At 36.6% G+C, this 15,702-nt stretch overlaps 1 protein-coding gene across 2 annotated transcripts in view; it reads right to left on the reverse strand.

Moving 5' to 3' along the window:
• LOC139114704 (corticotropin-releasing factor receptor 1-like) overlaps positions 1 to 15,702 on the reverse strand; it is a 130,763-nt gene that overhangs the window by 81,279 nt on the left and 33,782 nt on the right. The window lies entirely within an intron of this gene.

A 15,702-nucleotide genomic window follows, 5' to 3' on the forward strand; every position in this document is an offset into this window, starting at 1 on the left:
TAGTTACCGATAATGCGCAGTCCTTGGCCATTCACAGCAGGTAACCTGCTCAATGATTTTGATTCAATTAACGGTTCCGGGTTTCACCGACATTTCTCTCGAAACGGTGGCCTTTTAATCAATTAAAAAGGTCGGTATACAGCGAGATGTAAAGTGTACCCCGCAGTTAGCTTGAATCGAGTTTTGGTTTCACGCACGACACCGTTGTACGTTAACATTAGGGGCATGAAAGGATTCAATTACCACTCAAAGGTGCCAAGGTGCCATACAGCTATCGTTAAAAAAGATCTTTTACAAAAATATCACCGTTCACGTACAAAGACAGCGGAAGGACTACGCACAATCACAGCCGGATAATGATATGTCCACCGTGATTGTGCGGTGACTGGCAATAAAAGGAAATAAAATGAATGCCTCAATCTTTCATTATACCAAATGTCAGCTATTGCACGGAAAATTTAATGTTTTCGCTTGGCAAGGAAACTCTAACAAGTTTGTTTTTATAAGTGGAACTTCATTATTCCACTTTCAAACCTATCATTACACCAGTTTACTTCATGTTGTAATCACGTGGTGTCAAGTAAATGCCATATCCTTTTAAGTGCATGTCTCTCACTCCTGCGCCGTACAGGATTAAACACTGGCTTAGTCACCTTAATATTGTAAATTACCTTATATCGAGCAATCTTCACACGACCTTCACATTCACGATTTTATTACAACTATTTTATTTGTTTTTATAATTGATCACCAACGAGTCTATTTTTTAGAGGCGTGAGTCTCAAAGGAATGCCACATGGTAAATTATATTATACCAGTATATAGATGGCGCAAATACTGCGATAAGATTGGTCGAGACGTGAAAAGAACCATGCTATATTTGCAATATAGCACGGTTGGAAAAGGCACGAGCTTTTAGCAGGAGAAAAATTCCCTTTCTTACGTTTCAAGCAAAAATTTAAATTCAATATTATGATACGATAGCAATAAAGCACTTCTTCAACGGGTATACCACTCAAAAAGGGCTCGCTATCGCTCGTGCAGATATGTCGTGAACTGGTCAAAATTTCGTGGTATACCGTCGCTGGCTGTGGTTTACTGGTTAAATATTATACCATGTAATAAGACGCTAAGTTTTGATAAAGTATGATTTCACTGTCTCCCTCATATCATACACATATACTTACGATGTATGTATGTATGTATGTATGTATGTATGTATGTATGTATGTATGTATGTATGTATGTATGTATGTATGTATGTATGTATGTATGTATGTATGTATGTATTGTATAGATCTATCCATCTATCTATCTAGCATGTGTGTTAGGCAGGTACGTACGTATGTAGGTATATGAGTTGTTGGAACGGCTCTCTCAGCATTAATGACGATCGGCTTATTCAATAGAATGCGTTGTGCAGAAAATACCGTCTAGTTTCATCGTAGTCACAGCAAACGGCTGACAATCACGATTCCACACACATGACCTGTAACTAGCTTTCATCTGAGTCATAGCGTGTCAGTATTTAGTCCCAATGCTTTTTTCGTCTACACCCTGCAGAGCTAACCTATCTCTAAAAGCTTCGAAGTACTTCACAGTGGCATACATAAGTTCATCATTGTCACATGCATGCTATTCATTTTCCAGAACCTGAACGTTTTCACTGAAGACCAATACAACACGTCATCACTAGACATTCCCATAGAATAGATTATAGAGTATTTTCACTTGAATTCAATTCAATCGTACACAGTAACGTAGGTAAGGTAATGTTAGTAACTGTTGAATTTAAGAGTACCTATCAATGGTCAATTGAAACACATTATTTTAGTACTACCTTTTAATCTCTAAGCCAGCGTTACAAGTGATCAGAACATTTTGCTTTATATTACCATGCCCTGTCCATCGCATTTTAATTGGTCGAGCTGAACCACGTGACTGCCCACAAATACACAGTAATGGTTTGTTTACATGCCCGTGAATATGAATAATATCTTAAACATAGTAACTATACAGCTAAAACGAAAATTGTGATTTGTACAAAGGTCATTATTAATCACAAAATAAAATGGAGCACTTGTGGGCCAAGTTTAGACACTTTTTAAAAAATATCTTCGGATTTGCAAAATTTTTGAAGCGCGCGCACTACTCACTGACAAGTTCTGGGGCCCCGTTGTCGTTCGCACGAGAAATTTTCGTAAATTTTGACGCTTTTGGGGGTTCGTTGATAATATAAAGGAAATAACAGACTCCGCGCTGACCATTAACGTTTATTTATGGGCGCGGGCGAGACGAAAGCCAAAATTAACGGGCTCGGCAAGCCTCGCCCATTAATTTTTGGCTTTCCTCTCGCCATTGCCTATAAATAAACGTTAATGGTCAGCGCGTCGTCCGTTATTTCTATAATAGTGTGCATTCTTTGAGAAATTTAAAAACTGAATACGAGATGGTGTGTCATTTCAATTCTTTACCGTATTGTACACTTTTTGAACTTTTAATAATAGTAGTCATGTTAAAAGTGTTTTAGGATTACTTTTGATGTATGGAACACTGTTACTAAACTAACAAGTCAACAAACATACGTAACTCTACGTTTTCGTGTATGTTTTAGATGTCCTACGTCAGCTAAATGGATTACTTGATAACTTGCTGCAAGAACATTACCTTGCAATGACAGAAACGATGGATCGAGGCGTTGATAGAAAAGTATCAGGAGATGTTACAGAGAAACTTGAAATACGAAGGCGTTTACACGTTGGTTGCCTGGATTAATATTTCGACGAGTTAAGGGCAACAGATTATCCTGGCCCTGAAAGCATTGAATAAATAAATATAAAGAGCACAAGATAATTATATTATCTGTAAATCTATATACCTGTCTATGTATCTGGCAAACGATCTATCAATATATATGCATGTATGTATGTAACATGTATGTATGTAATGGATATACGTACGTATTAACCATCTGTCTCTGTCTCTCTGTCTGTCTGTCTGTCTGTCTCTGTCTCTGTCTCTCTCTGTCTGTCTGTCTGTCTCTCTCTCTCTCTCTCTCTCTCTCTCTCTCTCTCTCTCTCTATATATATATATATATATTATATATATATATATATATATATAAGCGTAGCTATCAAAATGATAACTTGAATGCCAGCATATTTCTTACACCAGAAAGAACCATTATTGGAAAATTATAGACTGACAACTGAATTTTATGGAGCGGAATTTCTATTGATTTCGTGAATTTTACTAGATAGTAATGTCAAGCTTCAATTACGGAAATGTCAACCGAAAGAAAATGTAATTGGAAAACTACCAGCACATTTTGACTGTCGGGTTTTTCACAATTCGACATGTCAAACTGAAGCGCTTTTTGTTGGAATTGTTCTCTATAAAAATATGAAATTCCCGGCACATAAAACACCAACGTGACTCGGGAGTCAAGAATGTCTACTTAGGCCGAGAATGGTACGACTAATTTATCTGTAACCTGGACTTACTCTTAAACTTTTATGTTGACTTGTAAATTTGTCAAAAATAATATTGAGATGATATGTTGTTTGGAGTTTAGAGACTCAAGACTATAGTAGTGTACAGCCTAGATTTTCGTGTTTTTGTTTGTCACAACAAGATTTTGCAGAAAACCGTAGTAGCAAGTAGAAGTCAACAACATGATCGTGAATGACACTGCTGTATCGGGATTACTGCATAACTAATTTTCTTCCTTGGAATGCAAGCAGCATCTATGCACTTGCAAGCGTTCCAGCATCGCATTGCCAACATGCAAGCGATACTGTCACAATCCCGTGTTTTCAAGCATTGCAAGGCCGATATATTAAGAGTGGGCCGTGTTCAGAGTTATTATCGGCAGTTATCAGGTTGCCAGATTCAACTGTTGAGCTCGGCTGCTCTTGCGTAGCTAAAAGAGACATCAAGAATGTGAAGTGGAACGCCCCTTGGAGGCTACTACTGCAAGTAGCACTCACAACAATCAGTGACAGTAAAGTGACCGGGTCAGATTGTTCTTTACGGGCGAAGATGGCAATGAGGGACTTGAAAATACATGTTTTCCCATTAGAGGAAGAGTACTTACTCTGGCAAGCCGACCGAGACCTAGAAATAGTAGCGATAACAGACCAAGCTGGTCCTCCTTGATGACAATTGCACTTGAAGATGCAAAGGACGAATCGAAACCTCCAAACTTTCCCAAATGTTGATTGAGTTCTAGACGATGTGTGGGCTGTTAATGGTAGCTGCATCATCGCGGCTATTTTCTTGTGTTGCGTCGATAGAGCCACGTGTAATGAACAGTATTTAAATAACTTCTCAAGAATGCCGAACAACGTGAATAGATTTCAATCTTAGATCGAGGTCAAGTGTGTTTTAGTAAAAATTCATAGAGAAAGATAGATAGAGTGGCAACGGGTATTGTTTAAGGCGTGAAGCGGTTACGTAACCCATCCATGTTCGCCTCGCCTCAGGTTGCTCTCGCCTCTCTTTTCCGAAGAGTGCCGACCATGAATCCTTCGGAAATTTTCGGATTTTCGCCAATTGTTAAGCGAAAGTATGTTCGGCAAAGTTTGTGTTGTTGTTGTCGTGTGGTGCTGAGCAGAATTGACGTGCTGGCGAAAACGGGAGTATTTTGAGCTTCAGGAAAATGAGTTTTACCGTTTTAAAAATTCCTCTCATATTTTTATGAATATATAATGAGTGTATTTGAACCAAATTTGAAAGTCTTTTATCGATACTGTCTGGTTTTACTCAATGGTTTACGGTCAGTCATACCGTCTTTTACACGTGCGTCAAGGAAGGACATGTTTATGAAACTGCTGGCGTGTTATGTTTTGATTGGCGTGAAGCAGTGTTTCTGGCCTGAGAGCTCACAAAGTAACTATGGTTGCTACGCGACTGGCAGTACGATGCCATCTCGTCGTATTTTTTCGCATAATCTCGTGTAATTATCAACCACAAACAAAGCCTCCAAAAAGTTTAACACCTTTGAAGCTCATTTTAATATGAAAAGCCGATAGTCTACCGAGACGACCATGGAACAAAAGGCATGCAAGTTTGCCACTCTGTCCATATGTTTCTCTGTGGTTTTAGTAAAAAATCATACTTGAGATATAACGTTTTGGTAAAGTAACCTCGCCAGATTTAAGGGACTGGACAGAAATTACAGGGGACCGGTGTTTTTCGAAACACCGTTACATCAAAAATAGTGACCCTTCATAAGTTCTTGCACAAAAATTAGTGACCCTCTCCCATATCCGTGCATGAAAAAGTGACCCTCTCCTGTTACTCAATACCGCCTAACAAACCCGCAATGTGTTCAAGACCCCCTTCTGATCATGACTTGCTATACTTTTGAAGTCCCCCTCCCAAAAGGATTTAATGCTTTTGTCCAAAAAATATCAAATCATATGTGATAATTCATGTAAATGTACTTTAATTGAAGTGGTAGGTAAAAAGTGCATGCGTGTACAAAAAATGTTAATTTTTAGATTTCATCAATAATGTTGATTCACTATACATGTGAGTCTATGAGAAAACTATGAATGTGTATTTTCCAATATAAAACTAGCAATATCTGTTCATCTATAGAAGTTTAATAACTGATATAAATGTACTTGATTAGCATAGGTTGTTTACAAGTGCACATCTGAACAAGAAATTTGATGGAATTTCGCGAAAAAATGTTGATCCACTATACATGGGAGTTTATGACAAAACTGTAAATAATTTTTTCTTAATTGAAAACATGCAATATTTGTTCATATGTGGACCCTGAATAATTCACATACATACATAATTGTACTTAATTAGAAGAGGGTGGTTACATGTGCATTTGTGTACAAGAAATTTGATTTTGGAATTTCGCCTAAAATGTTGATCCACTATACATTGTAGTCTATGAGGAAATATGAATAGTTTTTTAAAATACAAAACTAGGTAAATCTGTGTATTTATGTATGCTTGATTATTGATATTAATGTACTTGCTTAGACAAGGGTGGTTACATGTCCATATGTATGCAAGAAATATGATTTTGGAATTTCACCGAAATGTTGATTCACTATACATCATAGGCTATCAGAAAACTACAAATAACACATAGGTTATCTGCTCCCAAATTTTTATTCAAAGGTTGTTTGACCTGAAGCTTCCAGTTCTTATTGTTGACACTATGCACTATTCTAAATAGTTTGTATTCTGTCAAAGTCCTAAAAAAATAAAAATGTACATACAGTGACATGAACGTTTGACAATACCTATACCCAATATATTGTCAATGGGAGAATGATAGCAATAAGTGATCCCCCAATTGTTATTGTTAAAGGCTACGTTGCAACTTTAAGTCATTATAGGGGACAGTTGTGCATAACAGAGGAGTTGGATAAGTATAAATCATGACAACCTAAATCTTTTGCTTCAATGTGGTTGCTTGAATCATCAAAAATTGTTTAATGTACCCTAAACTTACGCCCGAAGGGCGCGCCGAAAATGGAAATGAAAGTGCCAGAAAGTATTTTTTCTTATTTTCAGTATTCCATATTCTTCAATACGTGCACATGCAAGTTTAGCTTTGATGTATGATAAAAGGTAACCCTCCAACATAGGCTTGCACAAAATTTTATGACCCTTCAAAAATGCTGCGCGAAAAATGGCGACCCATCCCCAAAAAACACCGGCCCACCCCCTGTAATTTCTGTCCAGTCCCTAATAGCATCCATTTTCTTTGGCGACACATAATGTCCAATGACCGGGTATGTAAAGGGAGAATTGACTAAAAGACTCCAAGGGTCGAGAAACTATTGGCACACGTCAAATCACACAATCATTGGTGGTGTATGACTACCTCTTAAGGAATAATGTACTTTAGAGACAGACACCTTTGTTCTTTCAAAATATGGTTATGTACTATTGTTTCGTTACATCTAAAATCAAAAGAACCATTTTCCCCACAAAGTTGAGCCAACGACGGCTATTTTTAATTTCAAACATCGGTAGACATGAGGTAATTTACTGCAATAATCCGAAAAATTGCATCTTAATTGAGAAGTAGCTGTATTTTGAGCAAAGTACGGGGAAAGTATACCGCTTCATTTAATGGACGTACATTGCCTTGGTAGAATGAGCCTCGGAGACATGTATTCGAATCTTCAAATATTTTACAATACTTTTCTGGTCTACTGCTGGTGCTGGTTCACTTTGAAAGTATTGGGCAAAATAAACTTTTCACCGTCTTATTTTTAAAAATTGAAAATCTACTTTTTCCCCGTACAGTTAAAACAGGGATAGCTATAGAGTTAACACAGAGATGGCGGCCATTTTGAATTTCCAATGTCGGTAAATTTGTACGGTGATCCCTAATTTTATTCCCTTTCTTTGGAAGAGAATGGTTTAAAGTTTCCTTGAGGAACTTTTGAGCAAAATGTTTTAATTTCGAGGCTTAGACTACGTTATACAGAGGAATCTATTCAAGTTCATATCAAATCGTCCCCTCCTGTATTTTTGTGAAATGATGTCACTCTTGAGGGGAATATGTTAGCACTTGGACTACCACAGTTGTCTGAAGTTAGCAGTAATCAGTTGTCAGACAAAAGGCGAAGACAAGTGGATAATCAAAACACACTTGACGTATTTTCGAACATTCTCTACAACAACTGACAGTTGTACCGTACAGAGACATTTTCAACTGGCAGACATGACGTTTTAGAATTGCAATGAATTGATTGGGTGACTATAGAATCAGATTGTAGTACACATAGGGTATGACATCGACCTCACACAGTCTGTAAAGCTTAGCAAACAGCTAGATAAGCTATGTAAGGTGTGTTTGATGACTAGACCAGATTTCGTGACGTTTACTCGTTCATGGATGAATATATTTACATGAGCACAGTTTACAGGTCTCACCCCATATTGATATTGGAATGAATATCAGAAGTCAGACACCTGGAAGAGACAATCATTCCAAGAAGCGAGCTGTAAATTGACCAGGGTTACCCTTGGGCAGGAGATCCAACTAAGCGCATTGTGGAGCGATAAGGATATCGTCACGGGAAGAAAGCCAGGAGTTCAGCTCAACTTTTGAAACCTTCGTTGTACCATCTTGAATTATTAAAGTCTCTTTTCTTTGCACTTTGGAATAGCAGAAGCCCTTTTATGACTGCGAAAGTGAAGAAAAGAGGTAAATTTTACACTTAAATTCCGGTTCGAAAAGGCCCGGGATCGGGATTAACTGAGGTGTTAAGAAGATTATGAGGCGTTTCTGTCTTTTGTCTTCCTTTGAAATTGCAATCATTATGTAAATATGTTGCTAGATTTTGGATTATGTCCGCACGGGGGTTTAAACAAAAGGTTTAAACTTCGGCGAAGTCTGGCCTCGGTTTTAGCACACAGCTGCCTGTTATATTCCTATCCGGTTTTCTGGTGCAAAAAGTGGAATAAAATTACGAATAGAAATTAAATGTCTCAGATCTACACATCTGTTCAGATAAGCATCAAAATTACGCGCTTGACAATATTTTGAAAAGTGAATATAATATACATAATTCTTGTATTAATAGCTCATTTTGTTGATTTTATTTATTTTATACACTTATTTTTCAGTTTGGTATGACCCAGATGAGCCAAACTCGATTAGCAAAAGCTATGTTTTATTCCAAAATGGTCTATCTTGAACTTTGTTTTGTGGACATTAGACGATCATATCAAACACTACTTTTTATGTAGTGTCAGTATGAAATTTTCAATTGACAATGAATGATTGAACAATACCCTCCTTTTCAGGCACAGTCCCTCAACACACCGGTCGGTGTGTGGAGGGACTGTGTTTCAGGTAAATCCAAGTATAAATTTGAATGAACGCAAACCTATTGTTGACAATGTCTCCTTACTTTGATTTCAAATGCCATTTCAGCGAAACTCTCGCCTAAAATCTCTGAATATCTAACCTGACCCTTGACCTTATTCCCAAATAATCAAGATAGTATCTGAGTTGATTACTGATTGACGATCAGTGATGAGTTCCCTGAAAACCTAAAATACATGGGATCTTTAGAACCTTTTTCCACCATACCAAACATATTCCATGGATGACCTCCTGTTAATACCCTTGATTAACATTGTATGTGGCTGATATTTTAATTTCTGCGGTATAATGTGATACGAATCCTTTAGAAAGTAGAATACCATTAGCAAGATTAAATGTAATTATTTGTTTCCTCTTTTCCTCAATTAGCAGAATGCAAAATTTCTGAGTGATCAGTTCATATACTAGCGTCTATTTCCAATAAATCTAAGAATCTCATTAGTAAATTAACAAACTGCCTATTTCTCGACAATACTCAGAAATGTTAAAAGGCATTTTGTCTCCCGGAAGGAAAGGGTCAAGACGTAATCACAATTGTAAATAAAGAAACGAGTTCCTTGACCTGTGACCTCGCCCCTTGTCGCTCGCCCACCTGAATGCATTTCATTTCAGTGACTTTCCTTTTTTCCGCTCTGGTTATTAATTTCCTGCTTCCATCAATACCTGTGGCTATCTCCTTGACCCCTCTGCATTTTCAGTTGAAGTCCAATTCTGCATCCGTTGACATTGGTCTGCATCTAAGCCTTCACCCCAAGCTATACTACAATCGCTTTTAAAGAGATTGAATAATGGCCATCACAGGCACGGTACGACAATAAGCGAAGTGAATTGAGCGCTAAAGATTGGTTGAAAGCATACTGATCTAAACACAGCCAATGTAAAACCAAAATACATCATTTTCATTTAATCATGCGGCAAACTTATCTGAAAAGCGATGATGGACACCATGAAAGATTTAAAGTCTGTAGGTGATATTATGTATGCAGCGAGGCGCATGAAATATATATGTCGTATAACAGAGGATCGCTTATCACGTCTTAGCCCGTTGGGACGGCACCATATATCATTCTTCAGAGTTGTGAAATGGCGAGGTGTACGGTGGGAGAGCTAATTATTACAGACCTTATCACTCTTCAGTCAGATATTAAAGCTGCGGGCAAAGTCCTCGGTGCTTTCACTCTGAAATCTCTATCACTATTGTTATCAATCACTCGCCTGCTTTACTATGGCTCGAACTAAGTTGCAATTCACGTTAAGCCGTAAAAAATCTCTCGTTACAAGGGAAAACGGTGCATCTCTTATATCCAGACTGTTTTTTTTTTTCATATTACCATATTCCATTGTAGTTTGTTATTTTTTCTGCATATTGACACCTCAACTTAACTTTACTCGGAAATTTTGCCTTCATAATGACACTTGATGTTCACATTTCACCGATTTGTATAACTGTTTCTCTCATCATACTCTATTGGTTGAGTAGCTCGGCCATGTTAAATATCATAATTTATAAAAACACCATCTCCATAAACGTGTTCAACATTATGTGTGCTAAACATATTCAAAAAAACCCGATCAATTTAGTGATAATACCATAAAAGGGTGGTGTCTCTTCCACATACATATTCATCGTTTTGCGCTGTGATAGTTCCGCCCCCAACGTTTGAGTTCAACGTCGCCATTTCTGTTTTGACCCAAAAATAACTTATATAATGAGTACTATGTTGGTTTGAAAACGGCGGAACATTCTCTTAACGACCGTGTCTTTTTTTCATCACTTGAACATCTACCAAATTTCGAAAAAATACGTAAAACTCTGTCCCCTTCCTTGTTCATAATGAGCCTTCGATAAATCTGAATGAGCCAGCTCTTCCATTTGTTTATCGAAAATGACCGTCTTTGGAAGATAAGTTGCATTTTGTATAACAGCAATTGAAATGAAATATATATGCGCTGGCGATTTACTTTAGTTGCATTGAAAAAGTTACAATAGTATTAAGGTCATAAACCCGTCATCCCCGCGAATCGACGATAAAAGACGCCGCTCCATGCCGAGAAAAAGAATGAATGTCGCGGATGAATATCATAAGTTACAGCGTTGATGTAGTTCCGCCTAATGTAAAAAAGGGAACGAATTACTTGGATTCGACGAGCTATTTCACAGTCAGATTATTGCCAACGTTGAAATAACAGGGTGCATTAAACAATAAATTCGGTTTGACATTTGATGTGGCGTTCGAGAATCAATTGATCCCATCAAATATAAACGTCCAATAGTGAATAGATGAACCACACTGTTTACGAGAGAATGTAAGAAAGTATAGGTTATAAAATTTGAATGCGGAGGGCTTAAAATAGTGCTAAATATAAAATGCATTACAAGATCCAGTTGCCCATCTGTTCTTCAGATCAGTTTCTCAAAAGACACTTTGATTGTTCTTTGTGCGCAGACTCGGAAGCCTCTGGACAAACAATTTTACTGTTTGGTGAGTAATCCCAGTAGCGACTTTAAATGTTTACACCCAGAATCATTAAATATTACTGCCAGGAGTCCGTCAGAAAATATTTTCGAAAGAAAATGCCTGCTTCATGTATGACTGCAGGTGCTGTCTTCCAACTGGCACTTTTAATTAATCCCGTAGTAAGGGGGCTCGAGTCTGCAGAAGAATCTCTATCAGTTCAAATGTACTGACAATGGATATTGTATATTCACTGCGTATCACCGTTTTTTCGTATCATTTGAAGCATGTCATTCAATGTGTGGGAATTCCGTTTGTCACTTACTTACAATATCTCCAGGTGTTTGTAGATGAATGCTATTCCTGATGTTTCATAACACTGAAAAAAACATGTATGAATGAATGAATGAATGAATGAATGTATGAATTAGATTGTTTGAATAATCTCTTCGAGATTCAGTCCTGGAAACAGATTTTGCAATGTAGTCATCGCGCTACTAGAATTAATCTGTTTACTTACAGTGATGGCATGTCACTAAGTCTGTTCAGAGAATTTGCGACTATGAAACGAGAAAGATAGCGACTTTCACCGGCTGCAAACTTTTCAAAGCTGAATATTTTGTGTATCTGACGCCCAGTCCACGCCTGGCTAGCCAAGATGAAACAAGCATTATTATCCCAAAGGGGAAAATTCAGTCTTTAAAAGTAAAACAAAATGAAATCACTCCGATAATATTCAATGACAAAACAACACGAACAAAGCTCGTTTTCATCGCATTCGGTATGATGCGATTGCAAAGAAATGTTTGTTTGTTTGTTTGTTTGTTTGTTTAAGGAGAATTTCTAAAATTTTTCTCACTATGTCAAAAAAGAATCCATTCAAATCTTACCACATGTATACATCGGTCTGTTTCATCGAAGAAGATTACTTGGATTGTGATTAATCGTTTGCTGCTAATGTTAATACCAATAGGGAACGCAATTCCTAAAGGCTAACCTGCACGCCATGGCATCTCTCAGTATAAATAACTACACTGTCAACATTCAAATTTGGAGCACGGATGATTACATGCGTGAGTTTCATATAAATTTTCAAAGACTTGTTATAGTCACATATCATTAGATGTAATCGAATAATATAATCGAAAAGAGTTAGTGGTATTTCAAAACATTTGGCACAGCATGAATTAACACATAAATCTGCAAAACCGAACAAATCTAAAATATTAGCCACAGGAGTGTCTTCTGAACTTGTATTCCTGATATGTAAATTTTACAAAAAAGTGCCCACCACAAACGTACTTATGTAACGTGGAGGTGACAATTCTTTGATTTGACTAAACCGCGAAACTTTTTCCCTAAGGGACATGAATACCCTCGGCAGTGCTGTGTAAGCTAATTCCATTGACTTACCATGTAGAAATACCCATAAATGTCAATGAAATATTGGTAATTTATTGAAACTTTCACACAAGCCGCGCTACAAGAAACCATTTCGAAATGTATTCAAAAGGTTGTATCTTAAAATAATTTGTAAAGAAATCGTTTAGAAATATACACACAAAGAAAATACAAATCTTTAATAGTACTGTTTAGTACTATTTTTAAAGCTGCACTTTTTCATTGAGCAATGTGAGCTGGATAAAATCTAAGAATACGATGTAGCTCAAAAAGTAAAATAGGAAATCCTTTTATCTGTATAATTACCGTACCATTAACATACATATATAATTACAACAAAAATGATCATACTTTTACGTTTGAGTTATTCCCATCTTAATACCTGATATCATGGGTTTTTATCTGCCTTGAAGTAATACGTTTACCTGATCTTATTGTCAATAGTATAAAATATATCTATATTTTTCCAAGCAAGATATTCATAATTTGTCACAATGCCACATTTTAGGTGGCGGCATTGGTTTGCGAATTTTTGGGACATAGCGGTTAAATTCTCGAAGTTTCTATCCATGTGATCTCAGTAAGTTTAAAACCTCGTTGAATCAAGTCTCGGTCCTGCTGTTACCTTCTGTTGAAAGCAAAATTGAAAAGCTGACGTGGTGAAAATTCGCTATGATCTCGATAGGTCAAGCGCGATAAAGACGTTTTGACATACACTTGATCGGAAGCCTAAAGAAATGCTGCCTCTTATGTATCATCTGCCATGTGTAGTGAGTAATATTATCTCACATCATTGTATCGTGCACGAACCAGTGGGCACAATCTAATGAAATCATTTTCAGAAATCTATCACTACAGCTTTTCTGTCTAAGGGGTGAAGCAAAATATTTCTCGTCGAGAAATATTGTATAAGTATTAAGAAAAGTAAGGATACATCAATGATACCAAACTGTATATATATATATATATATATATATATATATATATATATATATATATATATATATATATATATATATATATCTGTCTGATGATTGCAGGATGCATGAAACTTAAGTAACAGATATCATTACTTTGTACTTGAAGTAATTTTGCATTATATATATATATATATATATATATATATATATATATATATATATATATATATATATATATATATATATATATGTATATATATATGTGTGTGTGTGTGTGTGTGTGTGTGTGTGTGTGTGTGTATGTATGTATGTATGTATGTATGTATGTATGTATGTATGTATATGTATAGTGTCCTCGTGGGAAATTACAGTGCTCGATATATGTATGTGTTGTATGTATGTGTCCATCAACCATCTATCCAGATAGATAGATAGATAGATAGATAGATAGATAGATAGATAGATAGATAGATAGATAGATAGATAGATAGATAGATAGATAGATAGATAGATAGATAGATAGATAGATAGATAGATAGATAGTTACGCATGTACGTGCATATATATTCATAAATACAGACAGACAGACAGACAGACAGACAGACAGACAGACAGACAGAGACAGAAAAATAGAACCATCCTTTACAAGAGCAAATAGTGATAAAGCTTGGTCGATTTCAAATGGATATTATACTATCAGTTCTCGTAGGGTGTTTTGCACGTCGCAACTCTCATTACGAGTCAATTTGCATGAAAGTGAAAAAAATACTTTGACTGACAAAATACATCTACGATCTAATGGCGCAGAATAAATGCTGGAAACGAGTTTGTATTAATGAACGGAAATAAAGTGGAAGTCGTGCATGACAATTGTGTAAGGAAGGAAATAAATGAAAGGGTAGAGTAGATAACAGTTAATAGTAAATGGTGCCTACATATCTTCTGTCATATTGCAATACACATATTAAGAATTGAAGATTGGTGCTGCTTTGTGTGTGACGATAATACCGACCACGGTTTCTTTAATCTATCACAAGTAAAAACCACATCCTGGTGCACTTGTGTGTATAATGTTATCGCGTACATCGTCATCTGCATCTGCATTAAATACAAGTTCATACTCTGAACAATATGTTATCAGAAAGGCAACACAAAGATGTCCTCATCTAGTCGTCATAACGTGTTTATTTTGACGCTTAATCGATATTTCCTCCATCTTTATGTATTGACTCTGGCATATATCAGAGAGTCGAGGCCATGTAAAATACTCCTAGGTAAATTAGGAATCAAGTTGGCCGACTTACCGTATTTAGTTGAACGCAAACTTCTAAATACAATGGTCAAAACCGAGATTAAACAATTTTTTTAGATGCATCTGCCATTTTCCAAAGTAAAGGACAATAGCTGTAACCTTCATAACTTTATCACTTTTGTTCCAGGAAACATGTAAGGCCTATATGTAACGTATTCTAACAGCAAGTTGAAATGCAAAATCTTAGATTTGCAAATACTATACTCGTTGTTTATAATACGCAATATTGTTTTAATACATACATATGGGCATGAATATTATGCAGACTGCGTCGATAAGGGAGACATTTGAACAGAATTTTGGGGCAGACCAAGATACTGTATTTTATTAAACAAAGAAATAATGAAAGTAGCGTACATCAAAAGTTACAGGTAAGGGAGTTTCAGGTATGGTTTGGCCGTTGTACATACAGAAGAAGCGAACCAACAGCGCCCTGCAGTTTGAACCCTAGCAGCCAAATCGCAATCGCTATTTGAGGAATGTTTATTTTCGTATGCGATGAAGGGAAAAACGTACGCATATTTCAAGTCACTGATGACAGTGCTGACACGATGCAATTACCGTTTCCTATGACCGTAAAGATGTCAGCGCGCCATGAAATTACGGCCTTCGATAAACAGGGCGTCCTTCCAATTCGGCTCTAACCTAAAATGAAAGTGTTACGTTCATTTCTATTCAGGATTAGGATTTGAATTTTTTATGGCGAAGACCAAAGACCTTCACGGCGATGGAAGA

The sequence above is a fragment of the Ptychodera flava genome, chromosome 16 (assembly GCF_041260155.1).
Source record: "Ptychodera flava strain L36383 chromosome 16, AS_Pfla_20210202, whole genome shotgun sequence".
Taxonomy (NCBI): Eukaryota; Metazoa; Hemichordata; class Enteropneusta; family Ptychoderidae; genus Ptychodera; species Ptychodera flava.